We start from the raw sequence: 27,936 nt of genomic DNA, 5'->3' as shown, positions 1-27,936 counted from the left end.
CATATCACTTAGAGCACATTGGTTCACAGAAGCACATTATTAGCACATTATTTTTGAAGGTAGGGGTGGAGTGAGGAAGAGAACAAAAGAAGGAAACCTGAGTCCCAAGAACAGGGATAGTGCATTAAAAAAAGAAAAACACTCTAAAAAAGAGAGATGCTGTAATACGCTGGAAAGCAGTCACTGACCTTAAAATCTTTTCCTCTTCCTTCTGTATCTGGAATTTTCTCTATGAAATTGCTACTGAAATTACTGCAAGGAATTACCAAAATCTCCCTATAAAATCTGCACCCAGGGTCCTGGATCTTGCACTCATTAAAAGTGCAAAGATGTGAAAAACTTCTGGTCTTCTAAGTTATGTTCTTGTGCCAAGAAGCTTTTGTGAAATATTCATAGGCTGACTTTTTCTACATTGTTTTCTCTCCAGATTTTAAAAGAGTTCTTGTTAATTGCATTTATGGCATCAGTCCTTTAGCTGGGAGAGGGAGAGGATATGTGAGATGACCCTGCCTGGTGGCAAAGCTGTGCCCTCACCCTGTGCTCGGCTCTGGTCCAGCACAGCTGACAACTGCGGTGTGAGGAAGTGGGCAAAACATCCCTTCTCTTTTTCATTTAAAGAACTGCTATAACACATTTTTTTTTTTTGCTAAAGGCCTATTGCTTTCTCTATGTCATACTTGTCCTGCCAAAATGGAAAAACCCAAAAGTGGATTTTTGTCTTGTAGTGGAGGTGGGGTATGATTTCTGACTGCTATCGCAGGAAAAGTTGTTATTCTCATTAAATCACCCTCTCTGAAATATCATGCAGCCTTTGTGGACTGCTGCAACCGTTTCTTTGGCAAAGGCTCAAATTAATATAAGCAATCACATTGTTCTAAGGTCATCCAGGAAACCAATGGCCTCCCTTTCCTCCTGACCCTCTCACCAGCTTCCTGTCTTTCCTGCCCTCTTCCTAATGCACTTGCCTGATTTCAGCCTTGGGGAAGTGAGCTGCTCAGAGGTTTGTGCTGCAGAGAATCCCTAAGAAATGAAACTTTTTTCCTGAAGCTTCTCCTATCCCCTGTTTACTGGCCACAGCCAAACTCCTCCTGTGCTCAGGGCTGGGAATGTCTTGCTTGATCCTGATGGGATAGCAGCACTCTGAGGAATTTACAAAGCCATTTGCTCCCTAGGAACCTTTTTGCTACAGCCACAGTTTCACCTCTTTGTGTCCCGCTGAGTCCAGGGAAGAAGAGGGCTAAGCAAGCAATTCCCTGAGGGAAGCTCGCTGGCCAACAGCAGAGAAAGCAACCCCTGGCTTTCATGACCTGCCACCGCCTGCCTTTCCAACCTCCTATCATGAGTCTTTGCACTTGAGGGATAAGAGGAAAATGCTCTAAACTGAAAGAGGGTGGGCTTAGGTTAGATATTAGGAATAAATTCTGTACTGTGAGGGTGGTGAGGCACTGGAACAGGTTGCCCAGAGAAGCTGTGCCTGCCCCATCCTTGGAAGTGTTCAAGGCCAGGTTGGATGGGGCTTGGAGCAATCTGGTCTAGTGGAAGGTGTTCCTGCCCAAGGCAAGAGGTTGGAACGAAATGATCTTTAAGGTTCCTTCTAATCCAAACCATTCTGTGCTTCTATGATTGGACAGCTACTGATTGGTGACAGTTCACCAGGACTTTATGGCTCACCTTTCCAAGACAAAGCAAAATCTGCTAACGTCAAAAATCAGGGTATTACAGAGAAGGATGCAGAGGGTATCTGTCCTCCTGAAGGCTGCTGCCTGTCTTGTGGAAAAAGGGAGTGAAAAAGGGCCAGATGATGACAGAGGCAAAAGGCAGCTGGATCTGTCAGGGGAGTGACTGGATGGGTGTGGGGAGCATAGATCTTTAGGTAGCTGGCCTTTGAGTGGTACCCTGTAAACATTTGGAAAGGAATTGATATTCGTGCTATGCCAGGGGCATGTCCCCAGGGACAGGATGACAAGGAGCCAAGCCCTGAGACTGGCAGCCTGTTCACCTTGTTGGGCTGTCCAAGCCACAAGTAATTGTGTTGATTAAACAAATACCCCGACAGGGCTGAGAAGCACAGAGCAGCTGTAGGCATGTCAAGTGCCTGTGCTGATGGGAGCAGCTCCAGAGAGTAAACAGGGGAGAGGAGAGCCACTGGCATGTGAAGGGCTTGCTAGGAATGGGCCCACGGACATGGAACTGCAGCAAGAGGGAATGCACAGCCAGACGGAGGGAGGGGGGAATTTCCACAGAGCACTTGAAGATCTTATAAAATGTTCATTAAATTAGGTTTCCAGCGATTGTCAGCACTTGAATTATAAGGACCAAATGCAATTGAAAAACTACCTTTTGCTTTCATGTGAAATGGTAACTGCACATCAAACGTTTTAATCTTCTCCAATGACTAAATACGTGGAAATCTGTAGGTCTATTTATATAAAAGCTTCCAAAAGATATGTTATCTCTGCAATTTACCCCCACTCCTTCCCCAAGGGATTTTTCTTTCATGTCTCCTTGCATGGTCTACATTTATTTACCAGTGAATATCACTTCAAATGAATTTAGTAGCAGGGATGTTTATAGAAATAGCACATTTTCAATGACTTGTGGAGAATACTTACAAAGTGAATGTTGTAAAACACAAGTGTGTTTACATTAGAAAACCAATAGCAGACTGGGTAACAGCCAGACAAGGCGTGGAAGAAAATAAGAGACCTGTTCATCCACTCCAAACCAGCTTACAGTCTTGAATATCAAAATGCTCTTCAGTGGTTTTACCTCTTCTGTGACAAACCTCTTTCCGAGTAAGCTTTAGACCAAGACTTTTTCACTGAAACTATTTAGAGGATCACTTGAACAATAATTTGAATAATCATTTGAAAACACATTATTCTGGATGATATGAAATAAAGCAATCCTTTTCTAATAAGCAATTTGAAATAAATTATTAAATCATTTCTAGTCAAAAGTGCATAACGTGAAGGAAAGTAAAGAAAAATATTCCAAAGTAGCACTTAGTCTGTTATGTTTATGAAAGGAACCATGTGTGACAAGTGCACAAAATGAACTTTCCCAGAAACCCTGGTACATTCTTGTTTTGCTTCAGAGAACAATAATTTAGAAATTAATTTGTTTGACAAGGAGCATTTGCTTCCAGGTCATCCAGCTGCTTGGCAGTCAGCAAATAGGAACAGTGTGACAAAAGAAGGGACAACCTCATTGCCCCCTTCTGTTAGTGAAGTTTATTTTAGCTGATGAAACCTACATCCCTTCCCGTCCTATAGATGCCCTCTACCATCTGGCCACCAGCCTGTACTATGTAGCTGGCACCCAGAATTTAGATAACTGCTTTTGCCATGTGAATGGGATGGAGAAAAGGACAGCAGCAAAGGTGTTTAAACTCCTGACAACACACGAGCATTCATGACTCTCTTCTGGCCTTGCCCTCATGCCTCAGTGAAGAGATAAAACCTCTGCAGCCCCTACGAGCACACGTGCAGCTCTGCAGCCCCTCTCCCAAGCCAGACTGTTCAGCACATCTGGGCCCTATTCATAAATGGCTGCAGGATGACCAAGGCTCTACTTTTTTGTTATCCTTGCTATTGCTGGAAGTATTTCACAGAGTTTTCAAATGGTGAGCTATTATCTGACTTCATTTGACTCTCCACAACTCTGCCCACCCTGATTTGGAAGCAAAGAAAAGAGAAGAACAATGCACTGACACTTCTTATGTTCTTCTCTTGATGTACCTAGAAGGGCAGCACCAAGACATCAGGTTTCACTAAATATTCATAAAGTCCTTTTCAGGTTTTTTAGCAATGCTGTAGTCTTCTAAAAGCCAGATATGTTTTCTTGTTTTGCTCTGTTTTGAAAGCATAACAAACTAAGACCTAATTCTGCAGTGCTGAATCTGGGGCCAGTTACACCTCTGGAGAGTATCTTCAGAGAGTGATAGAATAATAGAATGGTTTGGGTTGGAAGGCACCTTAGAGACCACCTGGCTCCAACACCCTCTGCTGTGGGCAGAGACACCTCCCACTAGACCTGCTTGTTCTGCGCCCCATCCAATCTGGTCTTGAATCAAATACCAGTCAGTGCCAAGACTCAGTTTCACTTGAAATTCTGCGTACTTAGAGAAATAATGAGATAGAATCATTTTACTTCCAGCTGTAAGAAATCTGACAGCTGAATTGAGGCAGACTCAAATGCTCACTGTAAAGGAAAAGTTGCCATAAGTACAAATAAACATCGACAGCTCCCACGGGTAAATTAGAAGGAAAGTTCTTATGCTGAGAGGAAAAGAAATGGTCTACAATGAAATGAAAAGCAGGAATTATATTAAAGTCACCAAAATGGGAATATTTCCAGTATGGCAGAGATGATCAGTATGGATTGACTCAACAGAGGAACCCTGCTGTCATTAGCCAGGGAGAGCATGTAGATTGACACAGTGGATTTATTTTCAAGACAAGTAACACACTCCTTCCTTTCTGTTCACCAGAATGTTTGCAAAGCTAAGTTTTGTTCCTTGCCTTGACTTCAATTCCCCCAGGGCAAAGTGAAATCAAAGTTCAATTAAGGAAGAAACAGCAAGCAGGAAAGAGGTACAGACCAGAAAACGTGGTTTCAAGTTACCCAAATACCCAGAGTGCAGGTCAGAATTAACAGAAGGGCATGGAAAGCCTGTGTTTTCATGCAAAAAAGACGGGAAATGGTCAACACATTCCTCTCTCTAATTCATCAAAACTGAGCTGCTAATACAACATTAAAAGAAGCTCTGAGTGTCTCATGTATATTGGCTGTTTTATAAAGCACCTATTAAGTCACTAGAAACAGTAGTGTTGGTGTCAGGACAAGTCTAAGTGGGGAAAATCCAGTCAGTCAAAAAAAACCACTGAAAAAGGGATTTTTAAAGCACGTTAACCCCCTGACTAAAAGGTACCATTTGGAAATACAGCAGCATTTCTTCCTTATTTTTTAATCATGGACTTCTACATGAGCAGCTTCCCGTCTGTTTTAGGCAGCAGAGAAGCCATTCTGTGAAGGCTTAACAAAATTTTCCAGTCTTCCCAGTACCTTGCCAACTTTCAGCAAGGCCATGAAAAGAAAGCTATCCAGCCACCACCCCCCAGAAGCAGAGAGTTGCTTTTAATAATGGAAAAAACAAGTCCCAGCATCTAGCCAAATGCCAGGTAAAAATTCCCCTTCCAGAGCCTTGCAGAGATGGCAGGGATAGCTTAGTAATGTCTAGAAGGAGTCACTGAACCAGTGGTTTCACCAGTGCACAAACTTCCTCCCAGCTGTCATACCAGTACGCTACCCCAAACCAAAGTAGGCATTGACTTAAGAAAACATCCTCTGCATCCATGACATTCCCTTTTCCAAACCTAAATCAGTCATGTAGTGTTCCAGTGCAGTTTCTAAAATGATGAATTACATTCTTCAGAGCATTGCTATATAATTATGGACACCTTTAGGGAAACTAGATATCCTTGTAGGTTTGGATTAAACTACTTGCAGAATGTTTACACAATCTACAGTTATCTCCTATTGTTAAAGCCAAATAGAGTAGACATTGCTTACATAAAAAGCAGTAAAACCCAATCTTTTTCAAGGAAAATTTATGTGTGGATCCTCAAGAGTTCTGAAAATTCAAGAGAAATATAGACTAAAAAGAGTAGAACTAAGAAGCAAAACAACATTGCCAAAAGTATCCCTATTTTGCTGGCACAGCCCATGCAAATGAGAACACAGCATCCTTGTTTCTGCGAGGCAAAAAACCCCTTCATGCTAGATGAAAGGAGTTTCTAAATTATAGCTATAAGTTTTTAACAAGAGTTCACAAGGTTTCCTTCCTTAAGTACTGTTTAGATAAGGTGCTTGTAAACAGAAATTCACCCTTTCTCAGGTTCAAACAAGACCGTAGCTTCCTGTCATTCCAAATTTCTCTGTACCTCTGTCAAACCACTACTGCTTGTTCTCAGCGGTGAGGATTCACCACCAACTAACAACATGTAGGGTGAGATCATCAGGACAATTCACATGTTCAAGTTGTAGCATTTCCTTGGATGGGAAGGCAGGTAGAGTTAAGCATAAAGAAAATAAGGGGGAAAAATATCCATGCAAGGCCATTTGGATAATAAGTGGTGGTCTCCCTAACATTTGTTGCTGTACCCATACACTTCAAGACCAAAACTGTCTGCCACAGTGTGACCAGTTTACCCAAATCACCCCTATAGAGAGCCAGGAAAGAAAGCTGTGGCAGTGTCATCAAGGTCTCATGTCCCGCCATGACAAGAAGAGCTGTAGAAGATTGTACCTCCAGTTCTCCATCATTCCCTGTTTCCAAGTTGTGATTTTGCCTCATCTATCAAGAGAGAGAATGTTGGAGCATCAGGGTCTGCAGCCTTCAGGAGGAAGAGGTGGGGGAGATGAGGTTTACTGGAAAGCTGCTCACATTTCATTGGAGTAATCCTGTCTGCTTCCAAGCAGATTTCAGAAAAATATCGGTGTTCTGCTGAATGGCTTTAATGGGATTACTTTTAAGGCTTCTCTAATAAGTGGTGTTATTAAGTTGTCTGGCTCACACAGAGAATTATGCATAACCACTGGCACTCCCCCTTTTTCCTGGTTTTGTTACAAATTGGAATTAGTGTCTACTTGGTGTTGGGTTTCGTGTTTTAAAGAGGATTGGGTTAGGGGAAAATCTTTTGGGTAAAGCCCTTTTAAAAATTTTGCCTATGTTAAAAAAATTGCTTTCTTTCAGCCTATGAAACGTGTCCTAAAAGGGATTAGAGATGCTGTTCAGTACAAATCTGCCAGGAAGTCCAAATCAAGATTTCACAGATCAAACACTAATACAAATAATTGCAAAGGCCTAAGATTTTGCAGGAAAAAAATTTGTCTCAGATTTCTTAAGTCAGCCTGAAAGTCCAGTAGAAATTAAAAAGAGTAGGCAGAGCTCAAAATGATGTAATTCTTTCAGCCTTTCGAGGTGAGTAATTAAAAAAAATATTTATATTTCAATCACTCTTTTTTAAAAAGTAAGTGCACTTAGCATTGACTAGAGTGTTTTGAACTTGATGGAAAGTCTCTCTAAAAGTGAATGAAAAAAGACTATTAAATTCAAGCAGTTCTTGATTCAATCTCTTAAAAATATTAGTAAAAAAGAAGTGGTATCCTTAGGCCAAGATACATTAAGATAATATGAACTGTGAAAACACGAGATTCACCCCCACGAAGACAACCCATGGAAATTACATAAAATCCCAGAGCTACTGTATGTAGATAATTTATTAAAGGAAATTCCCTAGGAGATTAGGTTTGAAGGGCCTACACTCCTGTGGGATGTTCTGCAGTAGTTATGGAAAGTTACAGCTGTGTTGGCAGTGTTGACACCCTAAATGTCAGTCTCATTTACCTGTGACAGTAGAAACAGGCCCTTACTCCAGAACCATGAATGCCAACAAATCTTAGTGCAAGGAAATATGTTATCTTTCTTTTATGGCTTGATATTCCTCCATCTCTGCTGGCAGCAAAACCTCTTGTTGATTCTGAAAGGTATCTGGTCTGAATAGTTTCATGTGGCGTTGCTGAAGGAGTCAGAGTTTTTAATTGCTTCAAAACCTTTTTTAAAAATCAGTTTCAATCACTATATATATATATAGTTAGCTTTTGATTGCCTTAGAAAAAGAGAGAATGCTGATTTTTCTTTGAGGTTTCTATCTTGATGTGTGGGACCCCATATGAAGCTGGAACTTCAAGTGGGAGAATGCTAATGCAGCACAAGGAACCTGCGTGGGTTTTGTTTTTCACGTGGGAAATAGAGCAGATGAGCTTTAAAACTGCAATAAAAGTAATTGAGCAATTGCCAAGATTTGTAATCATTATCTCAGGATCTCACTCACTTGAGCAAATACCCTTGAAACTCCCATTACGGTTTGTGAATCAGCCACTGCCTCACTTTTTTGGAGATATCATCACTACAAATAAAAGTGTTGAATCCATGGGGAGATCAGAAGGTTCTGGTCTCTGTTCTCAGGGACTTTTGTTTTTTGGGGGTTTGCAAGGGATTCCAGCTCGATTTCTTGGAAACGGAAAAAAGCGCCTTGGGATTTGCTAGACCAACCAGCCTCCTGTTTTCTCAATATACACCTGACCTTTCCTAACTACCTGGTAGGAGGAGCAGTTCAAAACAGAAGAAACCACACTCTGGCAGCCCTATATCACTGCTCAGCATTTTAAGCTGTGAGGAATTTCATTGTTGTTGGTGGAATTCCTCATGCAGAAAGGTGTTTTCCAGGACATGTAGTGCCATCAAAATCTCACCCTACCTATATCTATTGTCATATGAAATATCCTGTACATCATTAGCTTAAAGATGCCAATAATCAAAGAAAACCAATTCTGAAGTGCTATGATTCTGAGACTTCAGGATACATTTAAGCTACTTCACCTCTTTACACAGCAGAAGGTGAAATCATTCTTTTTCCAGTTGCACTGGAAAATCTATTCATGCCCAGGTTTTCTGTGTTTTTCTAGTAACTCCCAATAGACATTACCAAACCAGCATCACTGCTGAATTTCCAGGCAAAGATATGAGGCCCTGAGGTAAAAAGGGGCTGCTCAAGAGGAGTGCTTTTTTGGGATGACTTCTTTCAAAACAGCATTATTGCTATATTTGAAAGATCAAAGTACTGTTATCCGTGACTCATTTTTCACTGACTTTCGAACGTATACTTAAACAAACAAATAGTGGAAAAGTGTGAAAAATAGAAACATAACGAATAAAATTTTCATCAGCACCTAAGGAGCCTGGGTCCTAAGGAACTACACTCTGCTTTAAAGAATGGTTTATACATCATGAGTGCGCTAAAACTCATCTTCAACAATTTTAGGCTTATCGATTCAAACAAACTTTCATCAGTTGACCTGCATTTCTAAATGGATGGTACAAGCACTGAATCATTGTTGAAAGCACTTCAGTTTTTTCACTCAGTGATCTAAGTATGTTTACAGACACAAAGTTTCATATATCTCTGATATTTAGAAAGCACTTCTGTTTCACAGACTGCCATAGACAGAACATTCTAGTTATTCTTTTTTTTTGAGGCATGATAGGAGTATTGTGGCAAGAAAAAGATTATATTTACTTGCAGAAGTAAAGGAAGAAGCTTTTTATATTCAGCAATTCTTTCTCCCAAGGAGAAGAAGCTGGTTATATCCAAGACAAGCTGGGGACAGACACTGGTTGTGATAAATGACAGTTAGCATTACCATTTCAATATCTGATAAAGTTTAGGATGCTCTGATGACCTTTCTCATCTTTTTTTTCTGTGAGAAGGGTGGAAAGTCACAAGTATGAGTAATAGAGGTCTAAGTCTACTCCTTTTTTAGACATGCTAAAAATTTCCCTCTCCATCCCTTACAACCCATTTACATTCCTAATCTTCATGTGGTGCCTATTAACTGAGCATAAATAAGGAATGTTAAGCCTCTGTGTATCCCAAACTATCTAAAGCCTTGAAGGATTCAGGAAAAATTAAACAAGAGAGTAGGCAGACTTCCAGAAATAACAGAGCTTTAATAAACAAATGAAATATTTATAGAACATGTAAAGAACAAAGGAAATGCAGCATTTCCTCCATGTACAATTTCTATTAGTGTTTCAGGAATATTAGTCCAATTCCACGTCGCTAATTTGAGAAGGAGCACCATAGATAATACACCTAATAAACTCCCCTGGACTAACCTTATTTTGTAAAAAATACACATTCCAGTGACTTATCAACTTCAATCCATAATTTCTTTGTTACTTAAGCTAAGCTTTTGAAAAGGGAATCTTACAATAAACCTTTTGGCTACAGAGAGGTGAAACTTACTGGGAGTCCTGTGAGACCTGCAGTGGGGAAGTATTTGCATATCATATTTTGTAGCCACATAATGCTAATGGGACATGAAGAGTGTCTGATACTACAACAGCAAATACTGGGGTAGTGTAATCTATTAAAAAAACCCCACAAACCCACACATGACCAGTGTCTCATTCAAGTATCTTGGGCCACACAACATTTCTGTAGTTAATGGATGGAAAATATTGTGGAGGGCATTCTGGCATTGAATCAGTAGATTGATATCACCTATCAGGCTGTGTGAATGGGATTGTTCAGTTGAATTTAAAATGGGATATTACAAAAGAGCAGGCACATTAGAGAAACTTTAGGTGTAGGGTTGCAAGTCAAAAAGGATGGTTATGGGTCCAGGGGATTGACCTGATTTGCATCTCCACCATCAAAAGTTTAACAATCTTCAGAAGGATTTTAAATTTATTTTTTAAGAAAAAAACACACACTACCAGAGAAAAAGCCACGGCTTCTACAAATGTTCACTGTGCTGATTTGACAAAAAGCCAAAGCAAAAAAGTTCTTCTGTCCCAAATAAAAACCCAGGACAAAAGAAAGTCATAGAAAAGGACCCTCAAAGTCAGTTCATCAACCAGAGACTCTTGCATGAAGAGGCTGGAGCTAGTGAGCTTCTCCCAGTGCTCTGAGCCAGTAATCTGTACTGAGCCATCTGCAAATCCACATATAATTGTGGCTGTTCAAATCTTAAGCCTCACACCAGAGATTTTTTAAAATTCTCAATCTCAAAAAAAACAGCCAAAAAAGGAAAAAAGATAGAAGACTGGAGCCAAAAGCTGACTTGCACTGAAAAGTTTGAGCTTCTTTCTGATGTATCTAAAAATGAATGTGGGAAAAATTACAACAAATAACTCCTTGATTTTTTCACGTAAGTCAGAGATTATATACACACATACTTATGAATCTCTCTTGCGTGGGCTAATGGAAATCTTTAGAGAACTTTAATTTAGCTACAGTAGAGTCAAGTGCAAAGTGCGTTGTAAATAATAGAGTTGTTTATAACCTGAAGGGCAAATCCAAACCCCCTTTAATTTCCTTACCATTGGTCATAAAACAGCCATTTCAAGAATAGAAACATGATGTGCAAACAGAGCAAATCCCTCACTTTTATCATCACGTTAGAACAAACCTGTCCTCTTTTCCAGCTTCACTACCATTTTTGGAAGTGAGAGGAAACTTTATTCCTAGTGATGGAGAGGGACTCTTGACCATCCAGAGCTCCCTGGGCTTAACAACAACAACAAGAAGTCCCTTTCAGATTTCACAGATGATTTGGTTTAGTATTTCTTGGCACTGAACACCCTGAGTGGTTGCTCATCATGTTACCTTTGCTAATTGGAAAGGCACCGTGGCTGGTGGTACTGGAGCTTTGCTGGCACTTGAGAGCAGAAGAACCCAAGGGACACAGCAGAGAAGTCAACGCTTCCCTGACAAGGAGCTTGCTAAAAATAAGTCACATTCAGAGAGATCCAGGCCTAGTTGTGAATGATTCATGCCCGTGGAAACGGGCCAGCTTTGCTGGGTGCATTAGGTCGTTGCAATTAGTTCATGAGCTGCACTCCTCCTGCTGAATGGTGAAAAATGTGGTCTGGAAAATGGAGATATGGGTGGAAATAATTTGATACCATTTTAACTCTGAGAGACCGTGGAATGTTCAGGATGCTTGATAATATAATCTACTGAGGGATTTATAGACAGTTTTAACACAAGTCTAGAAACCAAGAGTAAAGTAGAAAATAGAACAGAAGATGACCCTTCATTACTGAATGTGTATTTAACATGTATCCTGCAAGCAAACTTCAGACAAAGCATGGAAATCTTATTAAAAACTAGTGAAAATCTTGGGCCAAACTACAACTGTGGATGCTCCGTGTTTAAAATAAGTCCATTAACTTCTGTCTGGCTCTCTGGTTGCTAAAATTTCTTAATATACTTCACCTATTGGACAATTTATCAGTCATCATTTTGATAGCCAGACTTGTAACTCTTATTCTAGCTTAAGGATCTAATTTTTCTTCTTACTGGAGATATTGTTGGACTACCTGATTGATGAGTAGATCTGTAATCAGTGCCTTTTAGCTGCATGAAGGAGAGACATTACAAAAATGATGAAGGTTTAGTTAAAGATGACGAAGTTAATTTGAAATCCCTGTCATTCTCTAGGTAAACTTTAAGAAGGACTTCTAAGGGAGGATCATTTTGTTATCCATTTGTTATGATCTGCCTTTGCAGAAATAGTTAAGCCTAAACAGACTGGATTAAGAACAGATTTCCAGCTTTTCCAAAGATTTTAGCAGTTTGCCACATATACAAGCAAAGCTGGAAAAAAATAATCTGTTGGAGATAAAATACAATTTTCAGCTTGTGTTTTCCATTATACCTGTGATTAAACTATATTTAGGTGAAAATAGGGCCTTTTGTATCTCATTCTCATGTGATATCTCTGCAAGGTTGGCTGAGAGGGTTATTTAATCACTGATGGTACTGAAAAATAGCAAATGTAGCAAGAAAGAAAGAAGATCTGTGAAAAGAAGATGGAATTATCTGCAGAAGTATGTACTTCAAAGTTTACCTCAGCAGAAAAGACCGTTGGTAACGTTATTAATAGGGATTCTGCATGTAGTTCGTGCCTTTACCATGAGAGAAGGAATCCGTCTCTTGGAAACATGTTTCATTTCTAAAACTTCCAAACTGCTTGGACAATAGCACATGTCAGGGTGGAAATTCATAGAATCAGAGAATGGTTTGGGTTGAAAGGTACCTTAAAGGGAGCTAACAAAGTGCTATTGTTGCACTTTTTCATTCCTAAATCCCATATACATCCTCATTCCCCGGGAGAAGGAAATATCAGTACAATAGACTAAAAAGTCCATAGCACAATGTTCATTTGCATGTACTGGCACCTTTGAGGTGATTTTAAAACCCAAAGAAAACAAAACACAACAAATTAAGGATGAGAATACATTTACTATATCCAGTACATGATGCACTGTTTTCTGTGTAATGATCTGCAGATGTCTGCTTATAAAGCAGAGTAAATACAAATTAGGAACCCAGTAACTGTTTACTTCTTGTGTGCAACCTGCTTGCAACTTCTAAATCATGTACAGTAAAAGTACGCTGAGTAAAATCCTGATCTCTGTAAGTGTGGCTGCTGAACCTCAACAGACTCTGTTAATTCCTGAAAACAGCCTGAAATGTGTTTGAATAAAACCCTGGGCTCTGCAGAGACATTTATATCACCTCTGCCGATGTGAGAAGAATGACAGAATTAGTAATAGCAAACCCAAACAACATGCATCAGTATTTGACAGCTACTCTGTTAACTCAGGTCACACATGCAGCAAGGGTTCAGGCAGTATTTCAAAGGAATATTGTTTGAAAGCCATGGCTCCTCTCAGTCCAGAGCCATTCTTGGGAGAGACAATCAGACACGAGAGACAGAGACCACGGCCACCGAAAGCGCGGGAGCAGCCGGTGACCCGCTGGCACTGACCGGGCATGGACGCTGCTCTCTGTCTTTGTTCTAGGCCCAAGCAGCAGCAGCTGCTTTGTGGTGTGGAAAACTCTGAGAATAGAATTACGGAGTCAAAGAATGATTTGGGTTGGAAGGGAGCTTAAAGATCATCTAGTTCCTAGCAGGGACACCTTCTACTGGTACAGGTTGCACCAAACCCCATTGCTCCAACCCACCTGAACACTTTTCAAGGTTGGGGCATGCACAGTTTCTTCAGGCAACCTGTTCCACTGCCTTATCACCCTCACAGTAAAGAATTTCTTCCTAATATCTAATCGAAACCTACTCTCTGTCAGTTTAAAGCCATTCCCCCTTGTCCTGTCACTAGGATGCCTTTTTAAAACATATAGATTTATTTGATGCTATTAAACAGCTACTCCAAGGCACTAAGGTACCAGTATCTGATCAGGATGTCATAAAACAGAATAATTAGAAGGAATAATCACAGCACAGAGTTTGCAGAATGGCTAATATCTTGAACTGAGCTGTGCTGGAGAAACTGGAAATAGGGCTATAATAATGTTTTATACTGTACTTATTTTTATGATCCTTGCATAGCATATTGGAAGCAGCTGTGACATTTTTGAACACGGGGAAAATGTGATGGACCTATTTATTAAGGGAGGTTAAGAGCCCCAGGTGGTCTGGAGATTTAAAGATCAGGAAATACCAGAGACAAATGGGAAAACAGGATGATCTAAGCCATAGCAGTTGAAATAGATTTTGATGATAAGGCAGTTATATATCTTACAATCTGAGATGGATATGTCATGGTAGGGACAGCATTACTGAATGGTTTTAAGGATAATAATTACATACCCCTCTTCCCAGAGATTAATTATATGCCCTCTCCACATGGATTCACCCACTCCCATACACTGCTGGAAAACCTGAAATTTTTTAAAACCATAGAAATACCCGGGATTTTTATATCACACAGTTATGTAGTCATAATAATTCATAGACTTCATGTGAGAGTGTTTCCTTGCCTGGAATTGAACCCTGCAGAGTCCCAGCACATTCAGATCAACACAAAAACATGGAGCCAGCTTCTGCCTTCACATAATACACGCATGTTGATGCTTAATACAGAAAATTAGGCTTTCCTCTTTCTATCAATCATATTGTGTGGGAAACAAACATGAAAGAGAGAGGCTTTTAAAATGTGTCTTAGCCCATCGCGCATCTGTAGCTCATCTTGCTCTGGAAGTCTATGAGTTTTGCCATATTACTGGACTTTATCCAGCCTGATAACACAATTCCATCATTTGAACTTATTCCTCAGAGAACTGCTTTGCAGGACAACTGTGAATACCTAAAGAGAACTTACAGATAATCTCCACATATTTGGGTGGAAACAAAGCCGAGTGAAAACTGCTGCAAACCCTGCCTAGGTCAGCTGATTTCAGAGCTCGTTTTTCAGGGCCACAGCATCATGCTGAATTTTATGCTGTTTAGTCTCCATTAAACTCAGTCAGGTGTTGTGGGTCAATACCAACAGAAAGACCAGTGTTTGGCTGAACTGAAGGCAGAGGGAAAGCTGCCACTCACTTCAATGGGGCCACAATTCCACCACAAATATCTTCACTGCCTACGCACACATAGCGATGCCACACAATTCTCAGGCTGTAGCCTGCCTCGTGGGCATATCTGCTGCTGGCCCTTTGTTTGTTTGCAAACAGATGCAGAGCAGCATCAACTACACAAGTTTTCACTGAGTGGGTCAGCAACCATTATCACTCCCACTGTGCTTTAGGTATCAATGGAAGGTGACACACTCGGAATGTCCAGCCAGTTACTCATGCTTGTGCTCGCTGGAAACAGCAATACATGATTTAGAGCTGATAAATAAAGCCCTGTTACAGTGGAGTGAGTCTGCTCAAAATGCAGAATTTCCATGTGGCCAGCTCCTAGTGAGAATAAGAGGAGCCCCTGAAATTGCCCCACATCAGACAATCAAAACCTTGTGAAATCCTGGGAAAAAACTCAACCATCTTGTAAACAAGGATGATTACAGCTCAGTAGCGGTGAGGGAACAACTATAGAACTATAGTGTTTTTGTTAGTCAGGCTCAGGTAACCTCCCTTTGCCTGAAGACAAAAGTACAAGTTCCTCCCATTTTTAGCAATTCAGTACTCTAGAGCTAAGAACGATGATACTACAACATTTGGCAATAAAAAAAACAAAAAAAAATTTCCTAATTTCTCTATAGGCTTGTGCGGTCTAAACCTGTATCATGCCTGGTGCAGAAAAAGAAAAAAAACAGTACTGCAAGAAATATATTTTACAGATCCAAAATTCTGTCACCTAAGCCTGGGGTAATCAAGGCCAATAGTGCTGAGTAGGTTGAATGTAAAGCTAAATTTAAAGTTTCCCAGGAGATTAGAATGACATGTGGAAGACTCAGTAATATTATTTATTATTTAAAGCAATATATTTTCATTCTGGACATCATTCCTTTGGGATATGTACTGCTGGCCAGCTACACAGATTGCAGCTGGATGCTGCCACTTCAAAATATCCATGTACTTTGAGCCAGTAAAAATGCAATCATCCAAAGAGTCTCTTGTATGATACTAGGAATGTAAGTCATGACTTAGGTTTGCAGGCCAACATAACCAAAAGTCCCATGCATCGACTGCAGATGAAAATGACAAACATTCCCATTTGCTTAACTTTATTTGACTTTAAGGGTTAGGTATATAAACCTGATTAAAGCAAAAAGTAACTGAAGGCTACAGGATGGTTTCTTCAAAATGTGAAGCAGTATTTTCTATGAGTTTTCCTGTATTTCAGGGGAACTATGAGGAGTCAGGACCCTTTGCTCACTCATAACTATTTGTATCAGCTGTTAACTAATTCGTTTACTGTTTCCAAATAAACTGCAGCTAAACAGGGATTAAAAGTTTTCATCTGCTTTGACGTACCCATGATGGGTTCTTGGTCTTGTGCTAGATCTATCAGCTAGAAATTGCAGTCCTAATGTCTGTTTATGCCTTCTGATTTACATCTGAAAGTAAACAACCACTCTGGATTTTATAGTGCAAAAGTTTATAGTGCAACTATAAACTCTGAATTTTATAGTACAAAAATCTTACACTCCCTTACATCTATGAATATGTATGTTCACAAAACCTAGTGGTAAATAGAAGGAAAATGATGGCTTTTCCTTTGACCTCCAAGGTCTTGGATCATGTCAAGTTTTTTGCCTCAGAGCCCTTTGACTATAAATACCTGCACAACTCACAAGGCAGAAGACACATTTAAGGTAAACTCACATTCCAGGGGCAGAAAACTTAAAAACACTCAGACTTTTATTTTGTGACTGTCATTGGTAACTGTAGAAGATTCCTATGCGTTACAGCTCTTCTTTACTATAGTGGGGTATTGTCCTTTCCTTATAATCTGATAATTTATGGTACAATTGCAATAGTCAGTAAAGTGGTGTCTTTCTGTGAAGTTTAACACCTGACAAAACAGCTTCAAGAGCTGCTTTGGATCTAAATCCAATATAAACAACACAGGCTGCCATTTAATGCTTAGAAACATTTACACCACAAACATTAACAATGAAGCCCTTTCACTCCCCTTTGGACAGTGCTTAAAAAAAATTGGTGATTTTTGATGTTCCTGAGAGTGACAGAAATAATATGCAACTTAAGACACCCATTCAAGATCAGTCTTTGCATTCAATGATTTTTTTTTTTTGAGGGGTCAGTTTTCATGATTACCCTCTACTTCTGGAACAGCAGTTTGTAATATTAGCTTCTGATCATTTTTCAATAATACTTTTTCTTTTAATTACCCCTCTCAGTTTCATTGTCACAAATATCTAGAACTCTACAGGTAGGTGAAAAATGCAGAATCACTTGCATTGTAATTTTAATTTTTCTCCAGTTTTTGTGTTTATGTATCACAAACTGATAGAGTTCGATTGCCAACTCTTGCAAATATCTTCCAAATATTTTCCATACTTTACTATTGATCCAGAGTTCCTCCATGAATAGATCATTGCCTTTGCTCAAGCCTCTGAAATATAACTTTTACCAATTGGTGAGAGAAGAACAAGGTATAATTCTCTTTGCTGACTGATTAAATACCACTTCCAAATAATTTTCTTGATACAATAAATGATTATGAACCCAAACTTTGTTTACCACAATCACTCTGTAATATTTGCCTAAAATTTCAGCCATTTGTCTCCTTAAATTGAGGTGCTGAGGGAAAGGATTTCCACAGGAGAGCGATTCAGGCATACCCAGAGATGAATAATCTAAAAGCCAAGCACAATAAATATCGTTCAGTTCTGACTTTGACCAATTTTAAGCTATTTAGTTGTGGAACTTGTTCAACCACTGGAATACCAACCCATCTAGGAGTTCACCACCTGCCAGCCTACCTCTGGAAGGCAGCATGGGTTAAAGGAGCTTAACCAACAGAAAAGCAAACAATAACCAGCAGATTTTATTTCTATAAACACAGATTAGTGCCAACAGATGACTTCATGTCTATGGAAAAGTTTAAATATTCTTGTCTAAATTAAGCCTTGGAGATTTTATTTGAAGTGATGTTTTCTAAAACATTTAGAAGGGCAACCGGAGTTGTGCCATGGGTGGGATAGAAAATCCTGAGTAGAAGAAAAAGGAGAATGCTGACCATCTCAAAGCAGGGCAAGGCATGTCAGCAATACTGAGGTTTGTGGTTGAATGCCAAGACCTGTCTCTCAGACACCATCAGCCCAACTTTTACACTAGAAAAAGCAGTGAAGTTTAAATGCCTAATTTCCCCATTAGCTACATCCCTCAGTTTTCTGTGAGGCTGAGGAAACCATGCTGGGACACAGATCTTAAATGTATGGAAGCTTCCCTGGAGAGGCAGAGTTCTTCCTCGTGTTCAGGTGGAATTTCCTGTGCATCGGTTTCTGCCTGTTGCCTCGTGTCCTGATGTTTAGCACCACCAAGAAGAGCCTGGCTCCATCCTCTTGACACCATCCCTTTGGATACCGATATACTTTGAAGACCCACAGCTCCAGGACAGCCCACAAGTCCCCCTTCTCCTAAGGTACTGCTCCCTTTTGTGGAGAATTCCAAAATGTTTGGGTTTAGGTTTGGATTGGAACAGTACCAAAATGGTCAGACTCAAAATTCCCCTCCCTGAGAAGATTGTATTTCTTGGTCCCACCCAAGATCAACAGCTGGGAGTCAGCTGTGGCTGCCTGGGATGTTCACTGGTGGATTCACCCAGGCCAGCAGCCCTGCTGAGACCTGATTCTGAGGAACAGCCCAAAGAAAGATGGGGCAGATCAGGAAGGAAAAGCTGCCAGAAATGGAGATGCCTTTCTTAACTTTTTTTTTTTTAAATTAATTACCATTCCTAATAAGAAAAACACATTACTTGAGCAAAAGAGCTCCATATCAGCTACTGAGTCTCCTCTGCCTATGCAGCCAGAGTGCAAATTCAAGAACTACAGTTCCTTCCCACACATCCTCCCCCAGAACATCCTCCCCCAAATCTGAATACATTCAAACTAGGAATGCAATTCAGGCAAAATATAAAATCTTAGTATCTGTTCCACTCTCAGAAAGAGAGGTTAATCCTTCTTTCCCCCAAGCTATTTTATCCTCTAAGCTTCTTATCACCTTCTACACCATCCACAACATGAAGACACAGTTTTTGTACATTTCTAAAGTTTGCTGCTGCCAGTGCAGTCAGAATATTGTATTATTACAGGAATGAAATTTGCCTCCTAATCCTAAGGAAGGAAATACTGAAATAATATAGAAAAAGATGCTGTGCAGTCATAACTACTATCCTTATTTTTAGAAGTGTTTTATAGAATAATAAAGGAAGCACATTTAAATCTATACACAAACTTTCTTGGGAGTTCTTTTCACCAGAAGAGAAAATTCAGTTCTCAGGCAACAGCTATGACTTTATTGCATGGAGAATTAAATATATAATTTATTTCTTTTAATGTTTTTTTCTCATTCTAGTATCTTCTTTTCAGCATCTAACAAAGAAAACTCTTTTAAATTAGGCAGAGTTCATAATGTGTGGTAAGGAAGGACAAAAGTTTTGGGGGGCATTTTTTTTTTTAGTAAAAGAAACCACAAAGTGGAGACTTCAAATATACCTAGAGCCATGCAAGAAATGCAAGACAGCACATGCCCATCCGTGATAACCACAGATTCCATACATGGGTATGCATCAACAAAGTGAGACTCAATTACACAATAGGTTTTCCTGGCACTGAAGGAGTCAGCTGTACCTGCTTTTTAGAAATCTGAAGCTCACAGTCAAAGAGATCTACAGCCTCTTTGTCAGGAGCAATAGGAAAAAAGGTAGAGCTACATTCCAGCTTTAGTAGTAGAGGCAATATTGGAGCCTTCAACATTCTTGTTCCAAATGCCGAAAACAAAGCAGTCTATTTTGTTGGTGAAAACTGAATCTGAAAACCATTCCCAGTCATCTTTTTAGAATCAGAATGAAGATGCAAATGCTAGGAACCATTCAAACTGAAGCTGCTTGTGTAACCTGGAGAAATGGGCTGCACACACAGTGAATCCAGGTTAAGAGTGACATTTGGAGGTAGATCTGCATATGGGACCAAACCAAAGCCCCAGGTGGAAACTTCTTCAAGGCTGGGTATGAATCAAACTGGAGATGAGGACCTACATCCTGATTTCTAGGCCTGTAAGTATGTCATTGCTTTCATCAATAGGGTATTACATCATCTGTAATTTGCCTTCTCCATGCCTTTTCCCCCAAACCAGCTCTACTCTCCATAAGGCAGCCCATCAAGAAGTTGCCTCAAGTACATTATGCTCAGCTACCATCTCTTTACTGATCAGGAAGGCTCAGGAACATCATTCTTGATGGCACAGAGATTTTCTGCTGCTGGCATCACTGGAAGACAACTCTGTTGTGCAAAGGAACTCCATGCTGTCACTAGGGTTCAGCAGTTTAATGGCATCCTTTCATGTTCAAAGGCACTGCCAGCATCTGCCAGGCGAGAAACCATCTTACCTTTGCAATCTATCCCTGCCACCTGATCCTGGGCTATGACGAATGAAAACATGACCTCTTTAATTTGCTTATCGTTTGAGACAGAGCAGCTGTCTCATGTATTTAGGACTTGTTTATACTATCTAAATTAATCTAAATCTAATTAAAAGTACTTTGGGTTGAAAAATAATTACCACAGAAATTAAATCTGATGGATGCAGTGATAATATTCTAGTAAAGTGAAAGTGTATTATCCCTATGATTTATACAAGAATTGGAAGACATGATGGGCAATAGCACAAAATACTTGTCCAGTAGAACAAATATTTCTGCAAAAAGAAGGTCATGGCAGTTTCTCCAAATGATTGTGCTGTGGAGATAATTTTCTAGTTCTAGTTCTGCGCTATGAGAATTGCCTGACACAGATTGGATCAACATTCGAGGCGGGTTTCATGATAAGGGCAGTTTTCAGAAGAAATTATCCTCTCTGCTCAGCAAAGCAGCAGACGGGTCAGGTTCCTTCTGAAGCCAGAACAAACAACAAATGGAGCTCCCAGGGTCTGGGAAAATGAGTTATCCCCTCTCCAGGGTGGAACTGCTTTCCCTGCACAAACAGCTGAAAGGCAATTTTACTGGGGAAATCAGGGAAGAAATGGGAAATAAGCTTGGGAATTAGAAGCAAAGCTACTATTTCTCTATCCCCTGCTATGGTACCTGTTCTAACTGTGGCCATTCCCTAGAAGGGGTGGAGACCACACCAGGGGGAGCCTGATGTCCCCACAAAGACTCCTGGTTCCGGCGCCTGGGAAGAGCTTCCTGCTGTCCCTATGGAAAGCTGTCTGGAGTTGTCTTTGTACTGTCCTCCCTGAGGGGTCAGGGGCTCTGGATGGAGTCCATAGGCACCTTCTCCGTGGGCAGCTGCTGTGTGTGGCATTGGCTTTACGTGGCATTTCTTCAGCTGCAAAAGGCTCTAAACTTGGCCGGGGTGAGCCATTGAACCTGACACATCTGGTGAAACGTTTATATTATTTGCCATGGTGATGCAGTTCTGTTACTGACACACCAAAAACACATGTAACTTAATTCCCTCTGTCTGCCCAGTGACAGTGGCAGTGGCCCTGGACATCCACATGGACCTGACCACACAACAGGTGGGACTGACAGGCTCCTTCACCCAAGGCAAGGATCAACTGCCGGGGACACCTGACAAGGAGGAGTTATTCCTGCTCGGTGACATTGCAGCCCTGCCATCTCATTACTAATCCTCCTCCTTCATCCTTACACTTCCTCATCAACTCAGCAGTGGATTATTCTTTTTATTTTCTTCTCCTTCTTTTTTTTTTTTTTTTTTTTTTTGGTGCAAGTCTACAATATTTCCTTCTCACATACCCATTTCCATCATGCCTGATCCTGATTTAAGCACAATAGGTGGTGGGGGCAGGAGCCTATTTTATCTCCACTGTGATTGTCTGTTCCACAGTTATCATCTTAACTAATTTTTACTATTATATAATTTTATAAAATTAGCCTAGGTTATCTAGGAAATGCCAAACTTTCTACACCCCAGAAACCCCTTTTATTTTCTACTTGTACATATTATAATTTTTTTTTTGCATAAAGTTTTGAAGTCCTGCCCTCATTTATTTTTCAGAGGAACACCTAGATGAGTGTATTTGAAGAACATTACAGAGCTAGACAGGTAAAAACAAACTATAAATGAAAAATATAAGGAACTGTAAATAAATGCAGAACATATAAATAAATACAGAATGTATTTGTACTTCTCTACTCTCAGAAAGTAAAAAAACCATCTCCCATATCTGAATGACCCCATGTATTAAATGGCACTGTGTCCAATTTGGTTTTCATATGTGAAAACATTGGGCATTTCCCATAGTAAAACAGAATTTCTGAGGTCTTAAGCTATATCCTAAGATCACAAAGTGAGAGTATTTATTGGGTATAATTTGGTATGGGCTAGCAGGATGTTTGCTATGAACATGTTTTCTGAGCTGCAGGTTGTGTATTGCAGTGTTTGCCTTTCAAATGCTGACTTTGAGCATCTGAAAAAAATTAACATTGCCGCGGTATTACAGTCAGTCCCTTATTAATCAATTGGCAACGTTCCCTCTATCAAAAACAAGGGATCCACTTACTTCCAGGAGTGCAGCCTTCAGATCAGTACAACCAAGATGTAAGAACTGAGTGTTAAAGCACTCCTTCCACTACACTGGCTGCAAGGATGTACTGAAAAATGTATCATAAGGGGATTGATACAAAAGCATAATGAAAGGTTTCCTTATTTCTACTAAGGAATAGCAACCATAAATAATTGACGTTGTTACAACAAATGCAAAACGATTAGAAGGATTTATATTGGTCTTTGGTAGAGACCTTTAACATGTGCTTTTTCGGTCTAGGAAAATGAGAAGTGAAGAACCAACCCTGGGTAATTAAAAATGCTGGAAGCCTGAAGACTTCTGCATAAATTATTCTCCCTCCCTCCCTAATGTGGTTAGGGTTTGCTTATTTGTTCTGACTAACAGGTAATAAAAACCACAGAAACGTCAGACTTGTCCACCCAGTTTTTCCATTCAGAAGATTTGTTCTGCATTTCTGCCTTGTCCCATGGAAGGCACATCCCAAAAGCTGCACCAAGGAGCGAAAGCCACAGTGTGAAACCTGCCAGAGTCCAGGCACTGCAAAGGGAAAAATTTAACACAATATGCTTCCTGCCAGTCTCAAAGAAGTAGCATTCTTAATGCTGGGGAATGATTAAGAAACATAGAGTTCTAACAGTGACATTAAAAAAAAAAAATTAATTAATTCTCCATGTTTAGTTTTATATTTTATAAAAATATAGAGCTTTTTAAAATAAAAATGAAACCTAAGTGTGTTTTGTCCAGTCCTAAAAATACAGCACATTTGCTTGCTATTACTGTGATAATTTCCAGATTATTCTGTAAGCTTTGAATTCTGCTTGTGAGACTAATTGGCCAAATTCAAAACTCAGCTGCAGACCAGTCTCCAAATTCACTTCTGCTCTGAATCCTCAGATGTCCATTTTAACTATATTGAGACTATAGATGGTAAGGCAATTATTTGTTATGAAGTTTTTGGAAAAAAAAAACCCCAAATCCAGAAGTCATTTGACTTCCAGGAATGTTGTCATTTTGCCAGATTCATCACAAAATGTTATGTTCATCACCGATCTATGACTACATAGCTAAGACATGTTGCATTAAAACATGTTAATGGGGATAACTAAGTGTGGTAGAAATGAGGATCTCTTAAAAAATGTGAATAATCTTTAAACAATACAATGGGAACACTCAAATTTTTATCAATTAAATTAACTAGTGATTCTCACAAGGTCCTGCAGCTGTTTTCAATTCGGCAGAGCAGATTCACTCTGAAGTGTTCATATCTTAATATAACCCCATATTTCTGCAGTTCAGTTTGGAATTGAGCCACCGAACAGGATTTTTTTTTTACCTTCTCAAACTCTGTCTCAGGGCAGCTGCAATTACATCACATTAACACCTTTAAGAGCACAGGTCAAAAATGCTTTTTCGTCTTGGGAACCAGCTATACATGAAGCCTGATCTAAAATCTCCTGCCGACTCCGGTTCTTCAGTGGAGCCTGGATCATGTTCAGACCCATCTGAGCAGATGTGGGTGGAATCACCAGTGTACTGAGAAATTAAGCAACAAATGGCCCTGTTTGCTCAGTGCTGCTCAGTTTTCCATTTGACAAAAGTGCATGTCTAGCCAAAGGAAAAAGCAGCTTTAATTCTGACAATAAAATACAGTATTTCTAGATGGTCGATGGGCAGAAGAACAGGTTGACAAATTTCTCCAGACTGACAAATTACTTCAGACCTGTATCTTCCCAAACTTCTGTCTGTCAATGTCAAACTTATAATGTTATAACCACATCCTGATTATAATAAGTACAATATAAGCGGTAGTATCTGAAATAATAACCAGAAATTGATTAGATTATCACTCTGTATCACACGAGGGGTCTGCTCTTCCTTAAATGTAAAGAAGTAGAATTATTAGTTAATTTCTTACAAATAATTTATCTGAAATATGTGTGCTATTCCTGCATCAGAAAGTAATGTCAGGCTGTTCAGTTGAGAGAAAATCTGTTTGTTATTTGCAAACCCTTGCTGCACAGCATAGGAAAACATTATTTCAGTGCATAGTCTGTTCCCAAGATGTTTGCTCCAGTTATTCTCCCTTCATGCCACGTGGACACTCCGGTTATGCAGTATTTTTGTGCTTCCTGGCTGAATACAGAGTAACAGCTCAACAAATAATGTGTGGTACCACTGCCAGTTATTTTTCTTGTGAAAAGCTAATGGTGTAGGAGTTCCTCACTACAGAGCGGGCATGTGATGGAGCTGAACCACTCTTTGGGCTGAGATGAGGGATCAGGAATACTGCTTTTGCAATAATTGACCAGTTCTAAGCTCTTAGATGTATTTGCACTGAGAGGCAAAAATTATAGCTGAGTAAAGGGTATCAGGTAGTGCTAACTCATCCAGTTATTTTTACCCTATTAATAACCTTCCTCTGTCCTAAACTGCTTTTAAGTCAACCCTTTATAGTAAGTTTTTGATTTCTTCAGAGAATTGGAGGTTAAATTAACAGTATTTCTGTTTGATCAGCAGCTCTTTGGAAAGAGTTGCTCTGTGTCTTCTTTGCTTATCTCTTCTTCAGGAGCAGAGGCACAGTCTGTGCCTGCTGGCATTGCCTTTCAAAGGGAATCGTTCCTGTAGTATCAGGGACAATGCACAAAATCATAGAATCACCATAGAATGGTTTGGGTTGGAAGGGACCTTAAAGATCATCTAATTCCGAACACCCTGCCTTCAGTTTCTCCTCCCTGGAAGAGGATCCAGTGAGAGAGGGAACACTTGGGAGGCAGAGCTGTGCGCACTGGACTGGCTGAGGGGTTTAAGCCGGAGCTAAAACCACTGTCAAGCATCCGCCTTCCGTTAGGTCTTGATGGATATCATGGAAAGCTGCCAAGCTGATACAGAGCTGGAGGGGCACTGAAAATATGGCAGCTTTCACAGTAACCTCATAGTTTGCCAGCTGAGGAGATAGGGATGAGCAATGGCATTCCTGGGAGATGGATGGGAGTCTTAGAATCAACTACTGCAATGTACAAAGCGGAGCTCAAGAATTCAGCATAGATATGACGTGGGGGGGCAGAGAAAGATGCTCAGAGCAGTGGTGGGAGTAGCAGGAGAGCTCGAGATCAAACTTTTGCCAAAGTAGCAATTAACGTACAATCATTAATTCTCCTCTAAGCTCGGCAGTGCCACTGGTTGAGTTGTTTGTATTTTATTGGCCCTGAGCCGCCCTTACCTGTCTCTTGAGTGAGATGCTGCCCTGGAAGTTAAGTGCAGCACTTGTAATGGCAGTGAGTGAGGGCCTGTGAGACTGCACAGGCACTGTGACTGCCCATGGGTGGTGCAACCTCCCTGCCACTCACCATCCTAGCTTCTCCATCTGAAAACATGTGGATAATCTTTGACCTCTTTCTCAGGCATATTTCAATCCACTGCCAAGAAGTTACCTTTAGTCCTATGAACTATTGTTTTTTAATGACTCTCAAGATAATCTGGGGCCCTGTCTTCTTTTTGACTTTTTTTTTAGAGATTCCCCTTTCCTTGAAGTATGTAACCTTCCAGCTGCCTTAAGGTATTTGGTTTATTTCTGTTCCTTCCTGAATCTGCCTGCACAGCTCCAAGGTTCTCTGGTACACCCAGCTCTGAGGCAGCTGCCAAATGGTATATCATAAAAATTAACATAAATAAAAATCCCCCAACACACAAAAAACAAAACCCCCACTTTAAACCTCCTTTAGGATCCAATCAAACCTTGGAAATGGAGTTCAGTATCTCATCTGATTTTCTGTTTTAGGTGAAAAACTGCAGGGACTTCTGTGATGAAGTGATCAGGATTGATGCTAGAGTAAAACTAAGAATTTTCATGTGATAAATTGTTTAGTTTCTCCTCTGTATGTGCATGTAGGAGGTTATTTACAGCTCTCAGGGCACACTGTTGGCTGCATTATATTTTGAGATTGCTCAGTCCAGACACTCTGTTGCTGTTACCCCTGTCCTCTATAACTTCTGATAAAGGTAAAGATGACATAAATTCACACATGCTCAGTGATTAAACTGTCTGCTTAGGTTTCTCAGTGTGCATTTTTGCCCTTTAATACAGAAAAGAATATACTGAGGTTTCCAAACCCAGCTATTTAACAATACTTGTTATCAGATGAAAACATTTAATGTGAGCCCATATCCTTTCATAAATAAGAGAGTTTCTCACTTTCTAAAATTTCTCACCTTGTGACCTCAGAAAACACTTGAGTTTCTCTGACAGGAACTCTAAGTCATAACAGCATATTTCCACAGTGTAACACAGCCCTTACTACCGGACTCTCTCAATATTTCCTGGCTAGTAGGGATTAAGAAGCAGTGAAACAAAACTGTTTTTACAGGTTTGGTTGTCTGGCACTCTCGCTATTTGCTTAAGCTGGCAATTTATGAGAAAGCAGTCTCTCTCTCTCTTGCACCATCTCAAACAGTGTTTCTCCCACCATCCCACACTCTGAAAAATATGTGCATTTTTAGGGCAAGAGAATCGCACTCATTAAACCCTAAAGACAAGTTAACATGTATGTCATAATGTAATGGCAATAAACCTAAGCCCTTTTTCCTGAGGGACCTCCTTTAAGCCCCTCTGGCTGTTGGAAGTACATCAATGATCACGAGGAAGAATGTCACCCTTCCCTAGTTTTCCCATCCTGGAAGGTGCAGAAGCCTTGCTCTACATCAGGAAGACATCACCGCTTGAGGAAGCAAACACTAACGTCTTGTGAGCTCTTACCAAAGCTGAGCTGTGGGTGAAAAGCACAAACAGAGAGGGATGAAAGCTCTCAAGGACTTTCCATCCCGCTCTGAGCTCTGAAGGGGCTGGCTGGTTTTATATTTGTTTTGTTTCTGCAGGAACAGACTGCAATATCCATGGAGATGACATTAGAATGCCAGGAAACCCTAACAAAGATGACCGTTGTGTCTTGCTCCGAAAAAACCAGATGTTTATTAAAAAGCCAGACAAATGACTTATGTGTCACTGACTCTGAGGACAGCACAGGAGTCCTGCAATGTTTAAAAAGTAATAATAATGAAAAATGGTCACTCATCACTATTGAGTGATAACTGGGATCCTTACCAAAACACTCATTTTTATTGCAGTCTAAGCAATAAAAGGAGGTGGTTGGCATCTCCATGGCTCAAGACTCCTATTTATTTCCAGTGTTTAGATCCGTAGGTCAAACCAGTTATTTGGAAGGGCCTGAAATTGATACAGGCTACTTTATAGTTCTGACATTTCTATTTCTCCAATGGATTGAATTAAAGGTTATTGACCTCTCTAGGGCTGAGTAAGCCCATAGAGAATGTGCTCTGGGAGACT

Source organism: Manacus candei, unplaced genomic scaffold (genome assembly GCF_025592945.1).
Source record: "Manacus candei isolate 608988 ecotype Guabito, Panama unplaced genomic scaffold, ASM2559294v1 h1tg000039l, whole genome shotgun sequence".
NCBI lineage: Eukaryota > Metazoa > Chordata > Aves > Passeriformes > Pipridae > Manacus > Manacus candei.
Note: the sequence above shows the minus strand (reverse complement) of the source record.